Source organism: Amblyomma mixtum, chromosome 1, assembly GCF_055824585.1.
Source record: "Amblyomma mixtum isolate Tamu chromosome 1, ASM5582458v1, whole genome shotgun sequence".
NCBI classification, from domain to species: Eukaryota; Metazoa; Arthropoda; class Arachnida; order Ixodida; family Ixodidae; genus Amblyomma; species Amblyomma mixtum.
This window is the reverse complement of record NC_143012.1, coordinates 314730001-314736219: the sequence shown is the minus strand read 5'-3', so window position 1 is coordinate 314736219 and position 6219 is coordinate 314730001.

The window sequence follows — 6219 nt, the reverse complement described above, 5'->3', positions numbered from 1 at the left end:
TTCATACGCTTATTCGCATTTACATATGTGCAGCGATGACAGGAGTACGTAAAGAGAGGGGACGCTTAAGCTCCGCCTTAAAGGTGCACTGAAGAGGAATCTGAACTTGTCTTTTTGCCGCGGGAACTCGATGTACACAGTCGACTTATTGCCCTGTGTGGCCGATTTCCCTAATTAAATCGAATTAACATCCAGCTCCCGCCTTTATTTTTTGAATTCTCCCCGTACGGCGGGCGGACTCGACCAACACGTGGAGTGCCTTTCGCTCCGTGGACGCTTTGCTTTCGCTTTTTTTTATGTTTTTTAGGTCTCCATGATTAAATAGTTTCGTTCGCAGATAATATAGCCGTAAAATAAGCCTGCAGAAATAAAAATACGCGCAGACTATTTGCTACTACGGATTACTACGCATTACTCCGCCGATGGCAGAGCGGCAAGCCGCCACGGGACTGGGTGAAAGGCACTCCACGCGTTGGTCGACTCCGCCCACCGTACGGGGAGAATTAAAAAAAAAAAAGGTGGGAGCTGGACGTTAATTCGATTTAATTAGGGAAATCGGCCACACAGGACAATAAATCGAAGTTTCTAAGAATGCTCGGCAAAAAGACGAGTTCAGATTTCTCTTCTTTAAGAATATGACGCAATAGCGTAATGGGTTAAAATTCCCGTAGATGCAGAACTGGTCGCTCTACATTGATAGACACCCGGGGGTCCTCATACCACTCCTGGCACAGTGTTGCAGCGGTTAAATGATGGGCCACTGCCATGCGATGACAGGAGCTGCCGTAAGGTGGGGCTTGTGCGACCCAGGTTGCTCGTCCCTAGCGACCAGTTATTAATATAGCGGCCACCTGCCACGGTGGGCAGCTGTCCCACACACGGCGATACCCGGCTTTACCTGTTTTACATAGCAGACACAAGGTAACGCTTCAAAAGCCTCCAGCAATCGCTTCTCCTCGCTCGGCGACGGACTGCCTTCAATCCCTTTGTGCATTCACGCGACAATACCGGGAGGGAGAAACGCCTGGTTTTCTCGGCGCGCACGACCGCGGGTTAACACTACTCCCGCTCCCTTGGTCTCTCCTGCGCTTGTGTTGTTGTTCATCCTTCTTCAAGAACAAACTATCCCTACAAACAAAGCAGATTCGGCTTGAGTGGGTCTGTACTTACGAAAAAGGTATTGTATTCAATATTACATAATACAAGAATACAGTTATGCGTGCAGTAAAAAAAGGGACTATACCACTTTTTGAGATTTCCGCGATATTCGAGGTCTCAGTTCTATAGAGGCTGGAGGTAAAGCATGTCAAGTGTCTTTTGTCAAGTCAAGTGTGCATGTGCGTGCGTTTAAGCTATTAAAATAGTGACGTATTGGACGATTAAATTTCGGGCTTCTTCTCATGGCACTAGAGTAGTGCGGAGAAGCTCAATATGATGTCATGGACGGTAAGATTTGGAATTTGCGCCGCCGGCAGCCACACCCTGCCGTGCGTCATTGGATGCTGTTAAACTAGGCTCGGTGGGCTTTTTCTTCGGTGGCATTGGTTTTATTCCTTCAAAGTGAGCGTTTCTGCGTTGGGAATGCGCTGGTACTGTAGGTGACGTCATCAAGCGCCCCCGATCTGGCTCTGTGCGCTGCTGAGAAGTTTGAAGGCATACGTGATTTATTGGTGATTACGTCACCGTTTCAAATGCTAGCTTAAAAGGACATCGCAAGTTTTGCGTGCAAGTTTGACACATTCTACAAATTTAAGCTCGTTGAAGTCTGAAACCTCTGAGGTTGCTGTTTAAATACAAGCAATGCAGTGATAGAATGATATCCACAGGACAAAATAACACCGGTTAAGTATTAGTACCTTTCATTTCCACAAGAATTAGGTTGGTTGCAACAAGTACTGCACGAAAAACAGGCTAACCATTCTATGACATGAAGATACGAATAATGTAAGATAGGAATACATAATATATACAAGACCTATGGATACAAGACTTATGGATAATAAGGCCACTTAAAGAAAAATGTGTACATTGGGGTTATAAGCAATTTAGTAAAGATGGTAGGGTGTGATGCAACATTCGATGTCCGTAGTTATTAAGAACATTAGGAATATACCATTCTTTGTGTGATGCGCGTTAATTGCTCCAATTATCTGTCAAGTCAGATGACCGCTGAATGAAACTATTCTTCTGGTTTTTCGTGGTGAAACATTGGAGCAAAATGGTACGGACTGTGATTAATTAATGCACACTCCACAGGCGTGTTCTTTGCGTGCAGTTTGTAACGACAGCTGCATAAGCGTCTTTATTCCGGTAAGTAGTGTTGCCTTCATCTTAGTATCCCGTACCCTCTTCAGCGTTCCGCTACTGGCCAAGAGGTGGCATTGTAATCAGGGACATCCGGATAGGGTGGGCGCATATGGGTGCAATACAGGTATTACTTTGACATCTTCACCCAGTACTGGGGTGAGAAGTCTGGGAGTTATTTGATGTGTTTTTCATGACTGATGTAATCTTGCCATTCCGGGGAAGCTGCGAGTTCGCGAAGTTCTCGGGCCTGCGATCTTTTTCTGCACGCCTATAACGTCAAGTTGCAAAATGGCGTTATTTAAGCTACACTTATCTCAAGTTACGTGGTTTAACTCAGCAGGCTATTATAATAATGGTATACTGCAGCTGCTACTAGAACTTCGTATGGAACAGCCAGATATTGAAGCAAAGTTGGAATTTATTCCGCTTATTCACTGTTATCTCCCTGTCATTATCGTCACGTTCCTGACTGAGAAGTGAGGACGCATTTGCCTGGCCAATCATTATGCAGCGTGAGATACATCCGGCGCATACAGGCGGTGATAAGTTCATGGATCGTACAAGTTAACGCTGGTGCTGCTTAGAGTAAGCAGCAAGATAAATTAACTTGGTAATGTTGTTTTGCTTTCCAAAATTTTTCATTTGTGACGCCTTTGAGTTTTTTTTTTCTGAGATTTTTCTTTTGTCAGGATCACTGACAGGGGAATTGTAATTTTGACCTGTAAAACGCCGCTTGTAAAGTGCAGCACAAATAAATAAAAGAACAAACTAATAAGCAGAATTACAATGCGAAGTGTGACTGGTCTAGCAATGTGCTCTTTCGAGCTATATGGAAGTATTATCCTTCTTACTCAGCAATAGTTTTCTGATGTATCACAATAAAGTTTCCTAGTCGTTGCTCAAATAAATGCAAGTCGTCTTAAGGTACGAAAGCAAACGAACTAAGAAAGCTCCTGGGTTGAAATTGTATGCACATGTCAGCGTTGTAAATAATGAAAACGCAGGATGAATCATTTATTCCGGATTGATAACTCTAATGTTGCATTATCCTCCTACAAGCCGAAAAATTGAAGTCAGGACAAATTAATTACAAGTTACGAAAACTCACTTATTCTAGCGACAAATCAAGAAACACGGCTCAGGACAAAACGAGACACAGAAAGAAAAGGCTGGATAGAAACAGGCTTATTATGTTCGTGAAGTGTCTTCGTTCTCTGTGCCCAGTCTTGTCCTGCTCCGTGTTTGGTGACGACATACACGTTCCGCGCTACGTAAATTCCAATGACTCGCCTGATTAAGTGGGGAGAGATTAGATAACTACGCTTACCCAGCGAGATCATGCAGTAAAGCTGGAAGGAGCCTTCGCACAGGACGAGTCTGGAGCACTCCACCACTGTCACCTCGAGGGTGCCAGTCTGGCTCAGCTTCTCGTGGTGCGTCGACTGGACGCGCAGTTCGGGGAGCAGGAAAAACGGCTTGACCATGATCATGTACGTAGGAAGGTTGAACTTGGAGCGCAGTTTGCGTCGTACCTGTCACGGGAGGGGTGCGTCACAGCGAGTACGCAATGGGCATGGCTCCTAAAGCTTATTTCGCAAGTATGATTGAATCGTGATTTGTTGGTGCCTTGATTAAACGGAGGACAGCCAGGGTACGGACTGCACTTAAGTTTGCCCTGCTTAAGAAAGGCTCCAGGGCTGCAGAACAGAAAATTTCGTTTATTACGAAACAGCCATCCGGTGCTTGTAATAAAATAAAATCTAGCGCTGCAGCCGTCCAGCAGTTAGAGAATTATGAAGAGCAGTGGTCTTGGTAAGAGCTGGCTCCGAACTGTATGCAGATTATTTTATTCTGAATGAGTTCATTATCATCTCGCAACCAGCCGTTCGTGCTCGTATACTTTTCCTGGGGCTCTAGACGACCGTTTTAAACACAACTCGCCTTTGCAAACAACTTCACTGCTTTTCAAAATTGGCAAGGATCTATTGCACTGAATCTATGTACAAGGCCGGCCACAGATCTCCAGGCCACAGGACCTGCTTTCGGGCCCGGTTGTGGGGAACTTACGAAACCCCCGAGCTCGAAATCTCTGAAGGCTGAGGAGCAGTCTTATCTCCGCTCATCCGAGGATCTTGGTGGCTTCATAAGAGCCATAAATGCCCGAGTGTGCTGCTAGAAAGCTCAGGCCCTGTGGCGTGAAAACTTCTGAACAATCCTGTACGTCGCTGTATTAAGGGAATAATTTAAATGCACTGATAACCACGGATGCTGTTTCTTTGTCATTCACGCAGAAAGTCCTCTTTCAAGTTTTGTAAGCAAAGAGCAAAATAAATGAATATTTTAAAGCGTAGAAAGGTAACGCTGAGAAGATGTCCTTCAGAAACTTGGTAAAAATGATCGACTGGAATGTTTTAAGCTCGCCTATTAAAATGCACGTACATTCCAGAATTCCAGAATTGAATGATTGCCATAATGGCGGCTCCAAAAAAGCGCAGCTACAGATTTCTCTCTAGTATTCTCAATATGAATCTCAAAGATTGTTTCCATTCAGTGAATATCTAAATAAGTATTAAGGAGGCTCAATAGTGCACCTGTCTCATACAGTTGTAAACACAAATTCCATGGGCATGGGTGACACTTCGAGAGGTAATCAAGTTCTCCCTTTGTTTTTGCACTGTGAGGGTTAGGGCACTTTTTTTTTTATCAACTATTTCTAACATATGTTCTTGCACTTTGTATAACGGCGTTCATAAATCTTGAAGCACGAGTTAAAGAAAGCAGTCAACTGTTTAGCTTTGTTATCGTGAGAGAAACCAGGCCTGTTGCCTTGTCCCCACGGGAGAAAGGCGTTTAGTTCGACGAAAAACAGGACGCTCGATATATTCGCCTACAAATGCGACTCAAAGTAGTCCGAAAACTTGAGAGTTTTACGTCACAGGAGTTCTGGCCCCTGATTTGGATTTTGTGCGGACGCGTATCAACGCCGCCCATATGCAAGTACTCACCATCCCAGTAACAGCCCTAGCCAGCTGTGGAAAATTTTGTCCTTGCAGCGACGACTCTACTGTTATGGCCACTTTTGGCTCCTGGAAACGACAAAAGGCAGACGTCAGTTGAACTGCGAACGGCTGCGTGTTCTTAAGCGAGCAGCGCTGCAGAACTCTTCCCCCCCTGTCAACTCAGCTCCTGCCTTGCCGACCCCTCCATTATGGCAGAGGCCTTGCAAGACGGTGCAGTAACCTTGTCCCAACAGGTAACAATCCACGCCGGAGAAGCAGTCTCAAAGAAGGGAAGAACCGGTAACTGCAAAGTTCTCTCGCGTACGTTGCTCACTCACGTGAGCGCATTCTCGCGCTGAACATTTGAGATATATGTGTCCAAGAGCAATCAAGATTCCTCCAGTGCTCGGGCATGGCACTGACCTCGTAGAAGGCAAAGGACCAGTTGGTGTAGGGCTTCCGGGAGAACTGCAGGCGACCCTTGAAAGCGATGCGGTTGATCTTGATGACCACCGACGCGACTGCGCCCATGCTGAGTTCGGCGTCTATGCCAATGGAGAAGCCGCCTGGGTATTCCACGCTGCAGAATACGTCGAGCTCCTGCGGGCCGCGGAAACGGCGGTAACAGTATAGATCGCGAGCGGTGGAAGTAGCTTATGGCAAAGTGGCGGCTGACGGAGGGCGGCCTCTGTAGCTCTGTTCTGTAGCTCTTTCTTTCTATAGGGACTGTATTCTAGAGGTAGCAAGGTTGTTGTTGCACCCTCTGTGCACTACACACCGCGAACATCGACGATTACGGCCCGTAAAAAAAACGAGAACTGTCGAGCAGCATTTGCCAAGCTTAACTTCACGCCTGACTTAAACGCGAAACATTTTCGCCCGCGGGAGTTCGCCCGCGGGAGTTCGCCCGCGG